Raw genomic sequence first — 19,338 nt, forward strand, 5'->3', positions numbered from 1 at the left:
TCCTTCCATAGCTGGTCAGGCTATTTGACATCTTTCTTTTGCCTTTGTCCTGATGGTCTCGCTTGGGTGACGAAAGTGGGTCATTTGTCGTAACTATCTTTGCTCCTTTTCTTCATCTTCTCTCTGGCACCCACCGCGGGCCCGTCTTCAGCCGCCCAATCCTCTCTTGGACAGCACACCTTGCTGTCTTCAACATCCTTGCTTGTGTTTCCCACCATCAAGCAGTCAGTTGTGATGCTCATGATCTCCTGTTTGGTCCTGGATGGGTCTTTTCCTCCTCGTCATCATTGGTGCTTTCTTTAGTTCGGTGTTGAATTGGTGATGGCTCCATCTTCAACCAATAAGATGCATCATTCCTGGAGATTCTGCCTTGCTAGCAGAGTCCCCCCCCCCCCCCCCCCCCTCCATAGCTGGGCAGGCTATTTGCCATTTTTCTTCTGGCTTTGCCCTGATGGTGAATCCAATGACACTAAAAAGAGGAGACCATCTTGGTTCCCCATCGACGTTAGCTCCAGCGACTTCAGGTCAGTTGTGATGCCTTGGTTTCCCCAGTGACAATCCATGGTAGGGTTCTGATGCTCCTGTTCCTCCCCTGTATGTTCCTTCCTCATTTTGTCCAGTGTTGACTTGGGTGTGGGTTCTGTCCTGTGACAAAGATGGGCTTCATTACCAGAGATCCCTTGGCTTTCAGGTGTCGCGTCCTGCATTTGTTGTAACTATCATTGGCACTTGCTCCTTTTCATCTTCTCTCCGACCTCCGGCACGCACGACGGGCCCGTCTTCAGCTGCCGAATCCTCTCTTGTATGACACAACTTGCTGTCTTCACAATGTCCTTGTCTGTGTTTCCCACCAACAAGCAGCGTCACTTATGAAGCTCATGATCACCTGTTTGGTCCTGGATGGGTCTTTTCCTCCTCGTTATCACTGGTAATTTCTTTTGTTCAGTGTTACATTGGTGATGGCTCCATCTTCAGACAAAGATGCATAATTCCTGGAGATTCTGCCTTGTTAGTAGAGTCCTCCCTGAGCTGATCAGGCTATTTGACATATTTTTGCTGGCTTTGCCCTTATGGTGAATCCAATGACACTGCAAAAAGGATTCCAGCTAGGGTCTCAATTGTCTTTAGCTCCAGCTACTTCTGGTGAGTTGCGATGTCTTGGTTTTCTCAGAGACAATCTGTAGTTGGGTTCTGATGCTCCTGTTCCTCCCATGCATGTTCCTCATTTTGTCCAATGTTGACTTGGGTGTGGGTTCTGTCCTGTGACATTTGTCATAACTACCATTGGCACTTGCTCCTCTTTGTCTTCTCTTTGACCCCCGGAACCCAGAGGGCCTGTCTTCAGCTGTCGAATCCTCCCTGGGACGGCTCCGTCCGTCTTCTTCACTCCGAGGGCCCAGCTCACTCTATTTAACCGTCTCGTTGGGTGATGAAATTGGGTCATTTGTCATAACTCTCTTTGCCACTTGCTCCACTTCTTCATCTTCTTTTCGGTACCCACCACAGGGCAAGTCCAACCTCCGCCACCGACTGCGGGCCCGTCTTCAGCTTCCAAATCCTCTTGGACGGCACACCTTGATCTCTTTAACATCTTCGCTTCTGTTTCCCACCAACAAGCAGCGTCAATTATGATGCCCATGCTCTCATGCTTGGGCCTGGCTGGGTCTTTTCCTCCTCATCATCACTGGTGCTTTCTTTTATTCAGTGTTCAATTGGTGATGGCTCCATATTCAGTCAAAGATGCATCATTCCTGGAGATTCTGCCTTGCTAGTAGTCCTCCCAGAGCTGGTCAGGCTATTTGACATCTTTCTTCTGGCTTTGCCCTTATGGTGAATCCAATGACACTGCAAAGAGGAGTCCAGCTTGGTTCTCAATCATCGTTAGCTCCAGCTATTTCTGGTCAGTTGTGATGCCTTGGTTTTCCCAGTGACAATCCGTGGTAGAGTTCTGATGCTCCTGTTCCTCCCTCATTTTGTCCAGTGTTGACTTGAGTGTGGGTTCTGTCCTGTGACAAAGATAGGCTTCATTACCAGAGATCCCTTGGTTTTCAGGTGTCACGTCCTGCATTTGTTGTAACTATCATTGGCACTTGCTCCTATTCATCTTCTCTCCGACCTCCAGCGCCCACCATGGGCCCGTCTTCAGCTGCCGAGTCCTCTCTTGGGCGGTTCCGTCCGTCTTCCTCGCTCCCTGAGGGCCCAGCTCACTCTCTTTAACCGCCTTGCTTGGGTGAGGAAATTTGTCGTAAGTATCTTTGCTTCTTGGTCTTCTTCATCTTCTGTCCATCACCCACCGCAGTAAGATCCAACCTCCGGCACCCACCGCGGACCCGTCTTCAGCTGCCGAATCCTCTCTTGGACGACACAACTTGCTGTCTTCAACGTCCTTGTCCGTGTTTCCCCACCAACAAGCAGCGTCAGTTATGATGCTCATGATCATGTTTGGTCCTGGATGGGTCTTTTCCTCATCATCACTGGTATTTTCTTTTGTTCCGTGTTACATTGGTGATGGCTCCATCTTCAGTCAAAGATGCATCATTCCTGGAGATTCTGCCTTGATATCAGTCCTCCCAGAGCTGGTCAGGCTATTTTACATCTTTTTCTGGCTTTGCCCTTATGGTGAATCCAATGACACTGCAAAAAGGAGATCAGCTTGGTTCTCAATTGTGTTTAGCTCCAGCTACTCCTGGGGAGTTGCGATGTCTTGGTTTTCTCAGAGACAATCTGTAGTTGGGTTCTGATGCCCCTGTTCCTCCCATGCATGTTCCTCATTTTGTTCAATGTTGACTTGGGTGTGGGTTCTGTCCTGTGACAAAGATAGACTTCATTACCAGAGATCCCTTGGATTTCAGGTGTCGTGTTCTGTATTTGTCGTAACTACCATTGGCAGTTGCTCCTCTTCGTCTTCTCTTTGACCCCCCGGAACCCACTGAGGGCCTGTCTTCAGCTGTCGAATCCTCCCTGGGACGGCTCCGTCCGTCTTCTTCACTCCCTGAGGGCCCAGCTCACTCTATTTAACCGTCTCGTTGGGTGATGAAATTGGGTAATTTGTCATAACTATCTTTGCCACTTGCTCCACTTCTTCATCTTCTTTCCAGTACTCATCACGGGGCAAGTCCAACCTCCGGCACCCACTGCGGGCCCGTCTTCAGCTTCCAAATCCTCTCTTGAACGGCACACCTTGCTCTCTTTAACATCTTCGCTTGTATTTCCCACCAACAAGCAGCGTCAATTATGATGCCCATGCTCTCCTGCTTGGGCCTGGCTGGGTCTTTTCCTCCTTATCATCACTGGTACTTTCTTTTATTCAGTGTTGAATTGGTGATGGCTCCATCTTCAGTCAAAGATGCATCATTCCTGGAGATTCTGCCTTGCTAGTAGTCCTCCCAGAGCTGGTCAGGCTATTTGACATCTTTCTTCTGGCCTTGCCCTGATGGCGAATCCAATGACACTGCAAAGGGCAGTCCAGCTGGGTTCTCAATCATCGTTAGCTCCAGCTACTTCTGGTCAGTTGTGGTGCCTTGTTTTTCCCAGTGACAATCCGTGGTAGGGTTCTGATGCTCCTGTTCCTCAATGTATGCTCCTTCTTTCTTTTGTCGAGTGTTGATTTGGGTGTGGGTTCTGTCCTGTGACAAAAGATAGGCTTCATTACCAGAGATCCCTTGTCTTTCAGGTGTCGTGTTCTGCATTTGTCGTAACTACTATTGGCTAGTGTTGAATTGGTGATGGCTCCATCTTCAAGCAAATAGATGCATCATTCCTGGATATTCTGCCTTGCTTGCAGAGCCCTTTCTGAGCTATTTGACATCTTTCTTCTGGCTTTGCCCCGATGCCGAATCCAATGACACTGCAAAGAAGAGTCCAGCTTGGTTTCCCATCGATGTTAGCTCCAGCTACTTCTTGTCAGTTGTGATGTCTTGGTTTTCCCAGAGACAATCTGTGGTAGGGTTCTGATGCTGCTGTTCCTCAATGTATGTTTTCTGCTCAGTCATTTCCTCCTCCTTTTGTCTAGTGTGACTTGGATGTGGTGTTTGTCCTCTGATAAGGATCGGCTTCATTACCAGAGATCCCTTGGCATTCAGATGTCACTTTCAGCATTTGTTGTACCTACCATTGCCACATGCTCTTCTTTATTTTCTCTCAGACCCCCATCGTGGGCCCGTCCACAGCCGCCAAGTCCTCTATTGGACGGCATTGTTGGCCTTTCTCACCCCTCGACTGCCCACCTCGCTCCCTTTAACAGCCTTTAACAATTCAATCAAAGAAAGGCCTATTCCTCGCTTTACATTGCAGCTAGATATTAATTATGACTTTCTACCCAGCCTGAAGATCAAATACTGGTCTGAATTACACTTGCAGGGTTCGTAAGTAAGCAAATAGAGAAATAAGGCCTCCAGACAAAATAAAATGCTAATTGCAGCTCTCACTGGTGCATCTTAAAAGACATTCAGCAACCCGACAATCGTTCTTTCCAAGTTCAAGAACATCGTCCCATCAACCATCAGTTTCTTGAGCCACATGGCACCAGCAACACATTTCAGAACCGAAAGCACATTTCTACTCACTTTTGCGTTATGTTCATTATTTGGATCGTCTTCATCAAAATAGCCAAAGCACTCTCAATTAAACAGAAAGCATCTGTCAACCACTTTGCTGTTAGATTTCAAAGAACCTTAACCTCTAACTTCTCTGCTTCATGTCCCACGCATCGTCAACTAACATTGGCATGTTACTCTTCGTCTTCTCTCCGACCTCCGGCACCCACCGAGGGCCCGTCTTCGTCCAACCTTCGGAACCCACCATGGGCCCAGTCTTCAGCTGCCGAGTCCTCTCTTGGAATGCACCATCTGGTGATTTCTTTAGTTCTGTGTTGAATTGGTGATGGCTCCATCTTTAGTCAAAAAGATGCATCATTCCTGGAGATACTGCCATGCTAGCAGAGTCCTCCCAGAGCTGGTCAGGCTATTTGCCATTTTTCTTCTGGCTTTGCCCTGATGGTGAATCCAATGACACTGCAAAGAGGAGACCATCTTGGTTCCCCATCGACGTTAGCTCCAGCTACTTCTGGTCAGTTGTGATGCCTTGGTTTTCCCAGTGACAATCCATGGTAGGGTTCTGATGCTGCTGTTCCTCCCCTGTATGCTCCTTCCTCATTTTGTGTTGACTTGGGTGTGGGTTCTGTCCTGTGACAAGGATTGGCTTCATTACCAGTGATACCTTGGCTTTCAGATGTAGCGTTCTGCATTTGTCGTAACTACTATTGGCACTTGCTCCTCTTCATCTTCTGTCCGACCTCCAGCATCCACCGAGGGCCCGTCTTCGTCCAATCTCCGGAACCCATCGCGGGCCCGTCTTCAGCTGCCGAATCTTCTCTTGGACGGCACACCTTGCTCAATTTAACATCCTCACTTGTGTTTCCCAACAACAAGCAGCGTCAGTTTTGATGCTCATGAACTCCTGCTTGGTCCTGGCTGGGTCTTTTCCTCCTCATCATCACTGGTGCTTTCTTTTCTTCAGTGTTGAATTGGTGATGGCTCCATCCAGTCAAAAAGATGCATCATTCCTGGAGATTCTGCCCTGCTAGCAGAGTCCTTCCATAGCTGGTCAGGCTATTTGACATCTTTCTTTTGCCTTTGTCCTGATGGTCTCACTTGGGTGACGAAAGTGGGTCATTTGTCGTAACTATCTTTGCTCCTTGCTCCTTTTCTTCATCTTCTCTCTGGCACCCACCGCGGGCCCGTCTTCAGCCGCCCAATCCTCTCTTGGACAGCACACCTTGCTGTCTTCAACATCCTCGCTTGTGTTTCCCACCTTCAAGCAGTCAGTTGTGATGCTCATGATCTCCTGTTTGGTCCTGGATGGGTCTTTTCCTCCTCGTCATCACTGGTGCTTTCTTTAGTTCGGTGTTGAATTGGTGATGGCTCCATCTTCAATCAATAAGATGCATCATTCCTGGAGATTCTGCCTTGCTAGCAGAGTCCCCCCCCCCCCCCCCCATAGCTGGGCAGGCTATTTGCCATTTTTCTTCTGGCTTTGCCCTGATGGTGAATCCAATGACACTAAAAAGAGGAGACCATCTTGGTTCCCCATCGACGTTAGCTCCAGCGACTTCTGGTCAGTTGTGATGCCTTGGTTTTCCCAGTGACAATCCATGGTAGGGTTCTGATGCTCCTGTTCCTCACCTGTATGTTCCTTCCTCATTTTGTCCAATGTTGACTTGGGTGTGGGTTCTGCCCTGTGACATTTGTCGTAACTACCATTGGCACTTGCTCCTCTTTGTCTTCTCTTTGACCCCCAGAACCCACTGAGGGCCTGTCTTCAGCTGTCGAGTCCTCCCTGGGACGGCTCCGTCCGTCTTCTTCACTCCCTGAGGGCCCAGCTCACTATTTAACCGTCTTGTTGGGTGATGAAATTGGGTCATTTGTCATAACTCTCTTTGCCACTTGCTCCTCTTCATCTTCTTTCCGGTACTCATCACAGGGCAAGTCCAACCTCCGCCACCGACTGCGGGCCCGTCTTCAGCTTCCAAATCCTCTTGGATGGCACACCTTGATCTCTTTAACATCTTCGCTTCTGTTTCCCACCAACAAGCAGCGTCAATTATGATGCCCATGCTCTCATGCTCGGGCCTGGCTGGGTCTTTTCCTCCTCATCATCACTGGTGCTTTCTTTTATTCAGTGTTGAATTGGTGATGGCTCCATATTCAGTCAAAGATGCATCATTCCTGGAGATTCTGCCTTGCTAGTAGTCCTCCCAGAGCTGGTCTGGCTATTTGACATCTTTCTTCTGGCTTTGCCCTTATGGTGAATCCAATGACACTGCAAAGAGGAGTCCAGCTTGGTTCTCAATCATCGTTAGCTCCAGCTATTTCTGGTCAGTTGTGATGCCTTGGTTTTCCCAGTGACAATCCGTGGTAGAGTTCTGATGCTCCTGTTCCTCCCTCATTTTGTCCAGTGTTGACTTGAGTGTGGGTTCTGTCCTGTGACAAGGATAGGCTTCATTACCAGAGATCCCTTGGTTTTCAGGTGTCACGTCCTGCATTTGTTGTAACTATCATTGGCACTTGCTCCTATTCATCTTCTCTCCGACCTCCGGCGCCCACCATGGGCCCGTCTTCAGCTGCCGAGTCCTCTCTTGGGCGGCTCAATCCGTCTTCCTCGCTCCCTGAGGGCCCAGCTCACTCTCTTTAACCGCCTTGCTTGGGTGAGGAAATTTGTCGTAAGTATCTTTGCTTCTTGGTCTTCATCTTCTGCCCATCACCCACCGCAGTAAGATCCAACCTCCGGCACCCACCGCGGGCCCGTCTTCAGCTGCCGAATCCTCTCCTGCATGACACAACTTGCTGTCTTCAACGTCCTTGTCCGTGTTTCCCCACCAACAAGCAGCGTCAATTATGATGCTCATGATCACCTGTTTGGTCCTGGATGGGTCTTTTCCTCCTCATCATCACTGGTATTTTCTTTTGTTCAGTGTTACATTGGTGATGGCTCCATCTTCAGTCAAAGATGCATCATTCCTGGAGATTCTGCCTTGATATCAGTCCTCCCAGAGCTGGTCAGGCTATTTGACATCTTTTTCTGGCTTTGCCCTTATGGTGAATCCAATGACACTGAAAAAAGGAGATCAGCTTGGTTCTCAATTGTGTTTAGCTCCAGCTACTCCTGGGGAGTTGCGATGCCTTGCTTTTCCCAGACAATCTGTAGTTGGGTTCTGATGCTCCTGTTCCTCCCATGCATGTTCCTCATTTTGTTCAATGTTGACTTGGGTGTGGGTTCTGTCCTGTGACAAAGATAGACTTCATTACCAGAGATCCCTTGGATTTCAGGTGTCGTGTTCTGCATTTGTCGTAACTACCATTGGCACTTGCTCCTCTTCGTGATCTCTTTGACCCCCCGGAACCCAGAGGGCCTGTCTTCAGCTGTCGAATCCTCCCTGGGACGGCTCCGTCCGTCTTCTTCACTCCCTGAGGGCCCAGCTCACTCTATTTAACCGTCTCGTTGGGTGATGAAATTGGGTAATTTGTCATAACTATCTTTGCCTCTTGCTCCACTTCTTCATCTTCTTTCCAGTACTCATCACGGGGCAAGTCCAACCTCCGGCACCCACTGCGGGCCCGTCTTCAGCTTCCAAATCTTCTCTTGGACGGCACACCTTGCTCTCTTTAACATCTTCGCTTGTATTTCCCACCAACAAGCAGCGTCAATTATGATGCCCATGCTCTCCTGCTTGGGCCTGGCTGGGTCTTTTCCTCCTTATCATCACTGGTGCTTTCTTTTATTCAGTGTTGAATTGGTGATGGCTCCATCTTCAGCCAAAGATGCATCATTCCTGGAGATTCTGCCTTGCTAGTAGAATCCTCCAAGAGCTGGTCAGGCTATTTGACATCTTTCTTCTGGCCTTGCCCTGATGGCGAATCCAATGACACTGCAAAGGGCAGTCCAGCTTGGTTCTCAATCATCGTTAGCTCCAGCTACTTCTGGTCAGTTGTGATGCCTTGTTTTTCCCAGTGACAATCCGTGGTAGGGTTCTGATGCTCCTGTTCCTCAATGTATGCTCCTTATTTCTTTTGTCGAGTGTTGATTTGGGTGTGGGTTCTGTCCTGTGACAAAAGATAGGCTTCATTACCAGAGATCCCTTGTCTTTCAGGTGTCGTGTTCTGCATTTGTCGTAACTACTATTGGCTAGTGTTGAATTGGTGATGGCTCCATCTTCAAGCAAATAGATGCATCATTCCTGGAGATTCTGCCTTGCTTGCAGAGCCCTTTCTGAGCTATTTGACATCTTTCTTCTGACTTTGCCCCGATGGCGAATCCAATGACACTGCAAAGAAGAGTCCAGCTTGGTTTCCCATCGATGTTAGCTCCAGCTACTTCTTGTCAGTTGTGATGTCTTGGTTTTCCCAGAGACAATCCGTGGTAGGGTTCTGATGCTGCTGTTCCTCCCATGTATGTTTTCCGCTCAGTCATTTCCTCCTCCTTTTGTCTAGTGTGACTTGGATGTGGTGTTTGTCCTCTGACAAGGATCGGCTTCATTACCAGAGATCCCTTGGCTTTCAGGTGTCACTTTCAGCATTTGTTGTACCTACCATTGCCACATGCTCTTCTTTATTTTCTCTCAGACCCCCATCGTGGGCCCGTCCACAGCCGCCAAGTCCTCTATTGGACGGCATTATTGGCCTTTCTCACCCCTCGACTGCCCACCTCGCTCCCTTTAACAGCCTTTAACAATTCATTCAAAGAAAGGCCTATTCCTCGCTTTACATTGCAGCTAGATATTAATTATGACTCTTTCTACCCAGCCTGAAGATCAAATACTGGTCTGAATTACACTTGCAGGGTTCGTAAGTAAGCAAATAGAGAAATAAGGCCTCCAGACAAAATAAAATGCAAATTGCAGCTCTCACTGGTGCATCTTAAAAGACATTCAGCAACCCGACAATCGTTCTTTCCAAGTTCAAGAACATCGTCCCATCAACCATCAGTTTCTTGAGCCACATGGCACCAGCAACACATTTCAGAACCGAAAGCACATTTCTACTCACTTTTGCGTTATGTTCATTATTTGGATCGTCTTCATCAAAATAGCCAAAGCACTCTCAATTAAACAGAAAGCATCTGTCAACCACTTTGCTGTTAGATTTCAAAGAACCTTAACCTCCTCTAACTTCTCTGCTTCATGTCCCACGCATCATCAACTAACATTGGCATGTTACTCTTCGTCTTCTCTCCGACCTCCGGCACCCACCGAGGGCCCGTCTTCGTCCAACCTTCGGAACCCACCATGGGCCCGTCTTCAGCTGCCGAGTCCTCTCTTGGAATGCACCATCTGGTGATTTCTTTAGTTCTGTGTTGAATTGGTGATGGCTCCATCTTTAGTCAAAAAGATGCATCATTCCTGGAGATACTGCCATGCTAGCAGAGTCCTCCCAGAGCTGGTCAGGCTATTTGCCATTTTTCTTCTGGCTTTGCCCTGATGGTGAATCCAATGACACTGCAAAGAGGAGACCATCTTGGTTCCCCATCGACGTTAGCTCCAGCTACTTCTGGTCAGTTGTGATGCCTTGGTTTTCCCAGTGACAATCCACGGTAGGGTTCTGATGCTCCCGTTCCTTCCCTGTAAGTTCGTTCCTCATTTGGTCCAGTGTTGACTTGGGTGTGGGTTCTGTCCTGTGACAAAGATAGGCTTCATTACCAGAGATCCCTTGGCTTTCAGGTGTCGCGTCCTGCATTTGTCGTAACTACCATTGGTACTTGCTCCTATTCGTCTTCTTTCCGACTTCCGGCACCCACCGAGGGCCCGTCATCAGATGCCGAGTCCTCACTTGGACGGCTCCATCCATCTTCCTCGCTCCCTGAGGACCCAGCTCACTCTCTTTAACCGTCTTGCTTGGGTGATGAAAGTGGGTCATTTGTCGTAACTATCTTTGCTTCTTGACCCTCTTCTTCATCTACTCTCCGGCACCCACTACAGGCCCGTCTTCAGCTGACTGATCCTCTCATGGACAGCACACCTTGCTCTCTTTAACATCTTCGCTTGTGTTTCCCACCAACAAGCAGCGTCAGTTATGATGCCCATGCTCTCCTGCTTGGGCCTGGCTGGGTCTTTTCCTCCTCATCATCACTGGTGCTTTCTTTTATTCAGTGTTGAATTGGTGATGGCTCCATATTCAGTCAAAGATGCATCATTCCTGGAGATTCTCCCTTGCTAGTAGAATCCTCCAAAAGCTGGTCCGGCTATTTGACATCTTTCTTCTGGCCTTGCCCTGATGGCGAATCCAATGACACTGCAAAGAGGAGTCCAGCTTGGTTCTCAATCGCCGTTAGTTCCAGCTACTTCCGGTCAGTTGTGATGCCTTGGTTTTCCAAGAGACAATCCGTGGTAGGGTTCTGATGCTCCTGTTCCTCAATGTATGTTCCTTCTTTCTTTTGTTGAGTGTTGATTTGGGTGTGGGTTCTGTCCTGTGACAAAAGATGGCCTTCATTATCAGAGATCCCTTGTCTTTCAGGTGTCGTGTTCTGCATTTGTTGTAACTACTATTGGCACTTGCTCGTCTTCATCTTCTCTCCGACATCTGGCACCCGAGGGCCCGTCTTCATCCAACCTCCGGAACCCACCATGAGCCCGTCTTCAGCTGCCGAGTCCTCACTTGGACGGTTCTATCCATCTTCCTCGCTCCCCGAGGGTCCAGCTCACTCTTTAACCATCTAGCTTGGGTGGTGAATGTGGGTCTCATTTGTCATAACTCTTTGCCTCCTGCTCCTCTTCATCTTCTCTCCGGTACCCACCGTGGTCCTGTCTTCAGCTGCCGAATCTTCTCTTGGACAGCACACCTTGCTGTCTTCAACATCCTCGCTTGTTTCCCACCATCAAGCAGAGTCAGTTGTGATGCTCATGAACTCCTGTTTGGTCCTGGATGGGTCTTTTCCTCCTCATCATCACTGGTGCTTTCTTTAGTTTTGTGTTGAATTGGTGATGGCTCCATCTTTAGTCAAATAGATGCATCATTCCTGGAGATTCTGCCCTGCTAGCAGAGTCCTCCCAGAGCTGGTCAGGCTATTTGCCATTTTTCTTCTGGCTTTGCCCTGATGGTGAATCCAATGACACTGCAAAGAGGAGACCATCTTGGTTCCCCATCGACGTTAGCTCCAGCTACTTCTGGTCAGTTGTGATGCCTTGGTTTTCCCAGTGACAATCCATGGTATTGTTCTGATGCTCCTGTTCCTTCCCTGTATGTTCATTCCTCATTTTGTCCAGTGTTGACTTGGGTGTGGGTTCCGTTCTGTGATAAAGACAGGCTTCATTACCAGAGATCCCTTGGCTTTCAGATATCACGTTCTGAATTTGTCGTGACTCCTATTGGCACTTGCTCCTATTCGTCTTCTTTCTGACCTCCGGCACCCACCGAGGGCCCGTCTTCAGATGCCGAGTCCTCTCTTGGGCGGCTCCATCCTTCTTCCTCACTCCCTGAGGGCCCAGCTCACTCTCTTTAACCGCTTTGCTTGGGTGACGAAAGTGGGCCATTTGTCGTAACTATCTTTGCTTTTTGCTCTTCTTGATCTTCTGTCAGGCACCCACTGCGGTAAGGTCCAACCTCCAGCACCCACCACGGGCCCGTCTTCAGCTGCCGAATCCTCTCTTGGATGACACAACTTGCTCTCAACGTCCTTGCCTTTGTTTCCCATCAACAAGCAGCGTCAGTTATGAAGCTCATGATCACCTGTTTGGTCCTGGATGGGTCTTTTCCTCCTCGTCATCACTGGTATTTTCTTTTGTTCATTGTTAAATTGGTGATGGCTCCATCTTCAGTCAAAGATGCATCATTCATTGAGATTCTGCCTTGCTAGCAGAGTCCTCCCAGAGCTGGTCAGGCTATTTGACATCTTTCTTCTGGCTTTGCCCTTATGGTGAATCCAATGACACTGCAAAAAGGAGATCAGCTTGGTTCTCAATCGTCTTTAGCTCCAGCTACTCCTGGGGAATTGCGATGCCTTGGTTTTCTCAGAGACAATCTGTAGTTGGGTTCTGATGCTCCTGTTCCTCCCATGCATGTTCCTCATTTTGTTCAATGTTGACTTGGGTGTGGGTTCTGTCCTGTGACAAAGATAGACTTCATTACCAGCAATCCCTTAGATTTCAAGTGTTGCTTTCTGCATTTGTCATAACTACCAATGGCACTTGCTCCTCTTTGACCTCCGGAACCCACCATGGGCCCGTCTTCAGCAGTCGAGTCCTCTCTGGGATGGCTCTCCCGTCTTCCTCGCTCCCTGAGGGCTCAGCTCGCTCTCTTTATCCATCTCATTTGGGTGACGTAATTGGATCATTTGTCATAACTATCTTTGCCTCTTGCTCCTCTTCTTCATCTTCTTTTCGGTACCCACCACAGTGCAAGTCCAACCTCCGGCACCGACTGCGGGCCCATCTTCAGCTGCCAAATCCTCTCTTGGACGGCACACCTTGATCTCTTTAACATCTTCGCTTGTGTTTCCCACCAACAAGCAGCGTCAATTATGATGCTCATGCTCTCCTGCTTGGGCCTTTTCCTCCTCGTCATCACTGGTGCTTTCTTTTATTAAGTGTTGAAATGGTGATGCCTCCATCTTCAGTCAAAGATGCATCATTTCTGGAGATTCTGCCTTGCTAGTAGAGTCCTCCCAGAGCTGGTCAGGCTATTTGACACTTGGTTCTCCCTGTGACAATCCATGGTAGGGTTATGATGCTCCTGTTCCATTCCACATTTTGTCCAGTGTTGACTTGGGTGTGGGTTCTGTCCTGTGACAAGGATAGGCTTCATTACCAGAGATCCCGTGGCTTTCAGGTGTCCCATTCTGCATTTGTTGTAACTACCATTGGCAGATGCTCCTCTTCGTCCTCCAGCACCCACCGAGGGCGCGTCTTCGTCCAACCTCCGGAACCCACCGCGGGCCCGTCTTCAGCTGCTGAGTCCTCTCTTGGACGGCACACCTTGCTCTCTTTAACATCCTCGCTTGTGTTTCCCACCAACAAGCAGTGTCAGTTATGATGCTTATGCTTTTATGTTAATCCTGGCTGGGTCTTTTCCTCATCGTCATCACTGGTGCTTTCTTTTATTCAGTGTTGAATTGGTGATGGTTCCATATTCAGTCAATAAGATGCATCATTCCTGGAGATTCTGCCCTGCTAGCAGTCCTTCCAGAGCTGGTCAGGCTATTTGACATCTTTCCTGATGGTCTCGCTTGGGTGACGAAAGTGGGTCATTTGTCGTAACTATCTTTGCTCTTTGCTCCTTTTCCTCATCTTCTCTCCGGCAGCCACCGCAGCTCCATCAAACATCCTGGAGATTCCTGGAGTTCTTCCAGAGTTGGTCAGGCTATTTGACATCTTTCTTCCGGCTTTGCCCTGATGGTGAATCCAATGACACTGCAAAGAGGAGACCAGCTTGGTTCTCAATCATCGTTAGCTCCAGCTACTAATGGTCAGTTGTGATGCCTTGGTTTTCCAAGAGACAATCCGTGGTCGGGTGCTGATGGTCCTGTTCCTCAATGCATGTTCTTTCTTTCTTTTGTTGAGCGTTGATTTGGGTGTGGGTTGTGTTTCTCCACCAACAAACAGTGTCAGTTGTGATGCTCATGATCTCCTGTTTGGTCCTGGCTGGGTCTTTTCCTCATCATCACTGGTGGTTTCTTTTGTTCAGTGTTGAATTGGTGATGGCTCCATCTTCAAGCAAATAGATGCATCATTCCTGGATAATCTGCCTTGCTTGCAGGGCCCTTTCAGAGCCAGTTAGGCTATTTGACATCTTTCTTCTGGCTTTGCCCCGATGGTGAATCCAATGACACTGCAAAGAAGAGACCAGCTTAGTCCCCATCTTTGTTAGCTCCAGCTACTTCTTGCCAGTTGTGAAGTATTGATTTTCCAAGAGACAATCCGTGGTAGGCTTCTGGTGCTGCTGTTCCTCAATGTATGTTTTCTGCTCGGTCATTTCCTCCTCCTTTTGTCTAGTGTGACTTGGATGTGGTGTTTGTCCTCTGATACGGATCGGCTTCATTACCAGAGATCCCTTGGCTTTCAGGTGTCACTTTCAGCATTTGTTGTACCTACCATTGCCACATGCTCCTCTTCTTTATCTTCTCTCCGACACCCACCGTGGGCCCGTCCACAGCCGCCAAGTTCTCTATTGGACGACAATGTCGGCCTTTCTCACCCGACGGCCCACCTCGCACTTTTTTTCCAGGTCGCCTCCCCCGTGGCCTAACAACGAGGATCGGCGCGGCCTTTTCCGGAGACGCACCCGGGGCTTCAGCGGCGGGCGCAGCGTGGACTCTCGGCGAGGAGCGGGCGAGCCCTCGCTGGAGGGGAGCGCTCCCTTTCGCTGACCCGCGGCAACCAGCAGCCTGAAGCCGCGGTCTGCAGAGTTCCAGATGGCGCGGCGTCCGCAGCCCGGGATCCCTCGTGGGGGACCCGGGGGAAGAAGCCATCACGGCCAGCCCGCGGCCAACTCTACCGCGGGTTCGGCATGGACTTACCATCACCCCTGGAGGGGAGCTTCGACCATCGGCCCTGCGGTCTGCGGTGCTTCTGGCTGCGGCGCGGCGGGAACCTTAAATCTTCGACCGCCGGCCTGCGGCCTACACCAATCTGAAGCCGCGGTCTCCGGTGGGGAAGAGCCCATCCTGGACTTACCTTGACTTTGTCCCTTACCATCTGGACGCCCGCAGCAACGGCTGCGGAGGGTGGAGGTCCTGACTACGGGGGGAAATGGAAGAGGACTGGCCAAGTTCTGTGCCTTCCACCACAGTGATGAATGCTGTGGTGGATGTTTGTGTTACATTTTTATTGTGGTTGTGTGTTCTTTATTATTGTACCGCTGCCGACAACCCAAATACCACCGACCCTGGTTGTGTGGCAAATAAATTCTATCTAAATAAATAAATTCTATCTACTCACTTTTGCATTTTCATTATTTGGATCGTCTTCATCAAAATAGCCAAAACCCTCTCAATTAAACAGAATGCATCTGTCAACCACTTGGCTGTTAGATTTCAAAGAACCTCAACCTCCTCTATCTTCTCTGCTTCATGTTCCTGCGCTTTTAAGGTCAAGCGAATCTTGGGATGAGTTACCTTTAATGAGTCTAAAAACCTGCATGTCTTCCAACTCACTTCTTCACAACCTAGTTTCTAAGCCAAATTCAACCCTTTCCTCAGGTTTTACATAGACCATTACCAACCCTAAAGGTCAGGTCTCAGGTCAGGCACTAGATGCAGGCATATTTTTTAATCAAACACCTTTCACACACCAACCGTGTCCCATGCATCGCGAGCAAGCATTATGAAGTCTTTAATGTTAAAAGATTTCCAGAAATCTTTAAGTCATTTTACAATCTCCAGTAGCCTTCATTACAGCATCAAATATTTTGTTGAGATAATAAAAAATTAAACATGCTAATCACATCCGGATCCATAAATTGGAGGAGGAATGTAGTGTTTAGTAGAAGATAAACTTTAATATTTCTGATCCTGCACTTTACGTTGTCACAATGCCATTACTAATAAATTACGACACATGCTACAAAGTCTGAACATCAACTGTACTTGCATGTTTCTTAATTAAGCATTACAAATAGAGAAAGAGGACATCCAGACATAATAAATGCAAACAGCAGACTTGGGGAGTAAAATATTTAGTAGCTTTTACCAGACCTTTAGTTGTACTAGACGAAGAAAGGTTGTAGATGTACTTCATCTTCTCGGACAGGGGACAATTCTCTCCATGCAGGATCACGTCCACAAACTGTTAATAAAATTTTTATATATGCAGATGATGTATTAATATACATCACAAACCCAGAAACTAGCATCCCAAACCTGTCAAATCTTATAACTCAATTTGGTTCATTTTCGAGATACAGAATTAATTGGAACAAAAGTGAAATTATGCCAATAATGGAACTCAACTTACATACATTGCAACAATCCCTCTTTAAAATAGTCAACGAAAAATTTAAATATCTAGGAATTTATGTGACTAAGAAATATACTTCTTTATTTAAATTAAATTTCCCACTTTTACTGAATAAACTACATAAGAATATTCAGTATTGGAAAACACTCCTATCTCATTGTTTGGAAGAATTAATGCTATAAAAATGATTTTTCTCCAGCAATTATTGTACCTCTTTCAATTAATCCCGATACATCTCCCCAAATTTTTTTATTTTTTTTTTAAAGTTGATTCCATTGTCACAAGTTTTATTTGGGATTATAAGAACCATAGAATAAGTAAAAAACATTTATGTAAATCCAAGACAAATGGAGGATTAGCTTTACCAAATTTTGTGTTTCACTTCTGGGCAGTTAATATTAAAAATATGAACTTCTGGTTGGAAGAAATGGATCAGCAACCAGACTGGCTAAAGATGGAAAGGAAGGCTGCTTGCCTTTTGAAATTGGCTCGATTATGTTAGCTCCCACAAAATTGAACAAAAAAACCTACAGTGAAAACCCTATAATATATAGTGGTATACGAATTTGGAAACAATTAAAAGACTTTAAAATTGGATAATTTATCACTCTTTCTTCCCATTGTAAACAATTCTTCATTTAAACCCTCCGTGTTAGATAAAGGTTTTACACAATGGAAAAATTATGGAATTAAAAAGGTGGGACATAGAAACATAGAAATTAGGTGCAGGAGTAGGCCATTCGGCCCTTCGAGCCTGCACCGCCATGATCATCCAACTCAGTATCCTGTACCTGCCTTCTCTTCATACCCCCTGATCCCTTTAGCCACAAGGGCCACATCTAACTCCCTCTTAAATATAGCCAATGAACTGGCCTCAACTACCTTCTGTGGCAGAGAATTCCAGAGATTTACCACTCTCTGTGAAAAATGTTTTTCTCATCTCGGTCCTAAAAGATTTTCCCCTTATCCTTAAACTGTGACCCCTTGTTCTGGACTTCCCCAACATCGGGAACAATCCTCCTGCATCTATCCTGTCCAACCCCTTAAGAAATTTGTAAGTTTCTATAAGATCCCCCCTCAATCTTCTAAATTCTAGCGAGTACAAGCCGAGTCTATCCAGTCTTTCTTCATATGAAAGTCGTCCTAACATCCCAGGAATCAGTCTGGCGAACCTTCTCTACACTCCCTCTATGGCAAGAATGTATTTTCTCAGATTAGGAGACCAAAACTGTACGCAATACTCCAGGTGTGGTCTCACCAAGACCCTGTACAACTGCAGTAGACCTCCCTGCTCCTATACTCAAATCCTTTTGCTATGAATGCTAACATACCATTCGTTTTCTTCACTGCCTGCTGCACCTGCATGCCTACTTTCAATGACTGGTGTACCATGACACCCAGGTCTCGTTGCATCTCCCCTTTTCCTAATCGGCCACCATACAGATAATAGTCTACTTTCCTGTTTTTGCCACCAAAGTGGATAACCTCACATTTACCCACATTATACTGCATCTGCCATGCATTTGCCCACTCACCCAGCCTATCCAAGTCACCTTGCAGCCTCCTAGCATCCTCCTCACAGCTAACGCTGCCCCCCCCAGCCTCGTGTCATCCACAAACTTGGAGATGTTGCATTCAATTCCCTCATCCAAATCATTAATATATATATATATTGTAAATAGCTGGGGTCCCAGCACTGAGCCTTGCGGTACCCGACTAGTCATTGCCTGCCATTGTGAAAAGGACCCGTTTACTCCTACTCTTTGATTCCTGTCTGCCAGCCAGTTCTCCATCCACATCAATACTGAACCCCCAATACCGTGTGCATTAAGTTTGTATATTAATCTCTTATGTGGTACCTTGTCGAAAGCCTTCTGAAAGTCCAGATATAACACATCCACTGGTTCTCCCTTATCCACTCTACTAGTTACATCCTCGAAAAATTCTATAAGATTCGTCAGACATGATTTACCTTTCATAAATCCATGCTGGCTTTGCTCTATGATTTCACCACTTTCCAAATGTGCTGCTATCCCATCTTTAATAACTGACTCTAGCAGTTTCCCCACTACCGATGTTAAGACTAACTGGTCTGTAATTCCGTTTTCTCTCTCCCTCCCTTTTTAAAAAATGGGGTTACATTAGCTACCCTCCAATCCTCAGGAACTACGCCAGAATCTAAAGAGTTTTGAAAAATTATCACTAATGCATCCACTATTTCTGCGGCTACTTCCTCAAGTACTCTGGGATGCAGCCAATCTGGCCCTGGGGATTTATCGGCCTTTAATCCATTCAATTTACCTAACACCACTTCCCGGCTAACCTGGATTTCACTCAGTTCCTCCATCTCATTTGACCCCCGGTCCCCTGCTATTTCCGGCAGATTATTTATGTCTTCCTTAGCGAAGACAGAACCAAAGTAGTTATTCAATTGGTCTGCCATCTTTATAGGAAAGGCATTTTTCTTTCATTTCAGGAGTTACAACAGAATTATGGACTACACTCATATAATTTTTTCAGATATCTACAATTTAGAGATTATGTTAAATCACATACACAAGATTATAGACTAGAGAGCCAGAAACTCTTGATGAATGTTTGAATAAACATCCAAATGCAGATAAATAAATATCTCATTTATAATACCCTTTTAGATAGCGAGGTCCCGTCGACAGAATTATATAGACAAACATGGGAAAATGAATTAGACCAACCTATAATGAAAGATATTTGGGACGAAAGTCTACAACATATACATCAATGCTCATTAAATGCCAGACATTCTTTAATACAATTTAAAGTATTACATAGACTGCATTACTCTAAAACAAAATTAAATAGAATTTTCACACAAATCTCTCCTATCTGTGATAAATGTCAATACTCAGAGGCTACTT

General features: G+C 47.0%; 2 long non-coding RNA genes across 2 annotated transcripts; both read right to left on the reverse strand.

Annotated features, from left to right (window-relative positions):
* Positions 1-3,478: 3,478 nt before the first annotated feature.
* LOC116979072 lies at positions 3,479-4,918 on the reverse strand. Its single transcript, XR_004413626.1, has 3 exons — positions 4,734-4,918; positions 4,227-4,234; positions 3,479-3,701 (listed from the first exon to the last, which is right to left on the reverse strand). It is a non-coding gene; the product is annotated as an uncharacterized LOC116979072 (long non-coding RNA).
* Positions 4,919-8,446: 3,528 nt separating this feature from the next.
* LOC116979073 lies at positions 8,447-13,696 on the reverse strand. The gene is made up of 4 exons (XR_004413627.1): positions 13,405-13,696; positions 9,714-9,767; positions 9,202-9,209; positions 8,447-8,675 (listed from the first exon to the last, which is right to left on the reverse strand). It is a non-coding gene; the product is annotated as an uncharacterized LOC116979073 (long non-coding RNA).
* Positions 13,697-19,338: the final 5,642 nt, after the last annotated feature.

This window comes from Amblyraja radiata, chromosome 12 (genome assembly GCF_010909765.2).
Source record: "Amblyraja radiata isolate CabotCenter1 chromosome 12, sAmbRad1.1.pri, whole genome shotgun sequence".
In the NCBI taxonomy this organism is placed as follows: Eukaryota; Metazoa; Chordata; class Chondrichthyes; order Rajiformes; family Rajidae; genus Amblyraja; species Amblyraja radiata.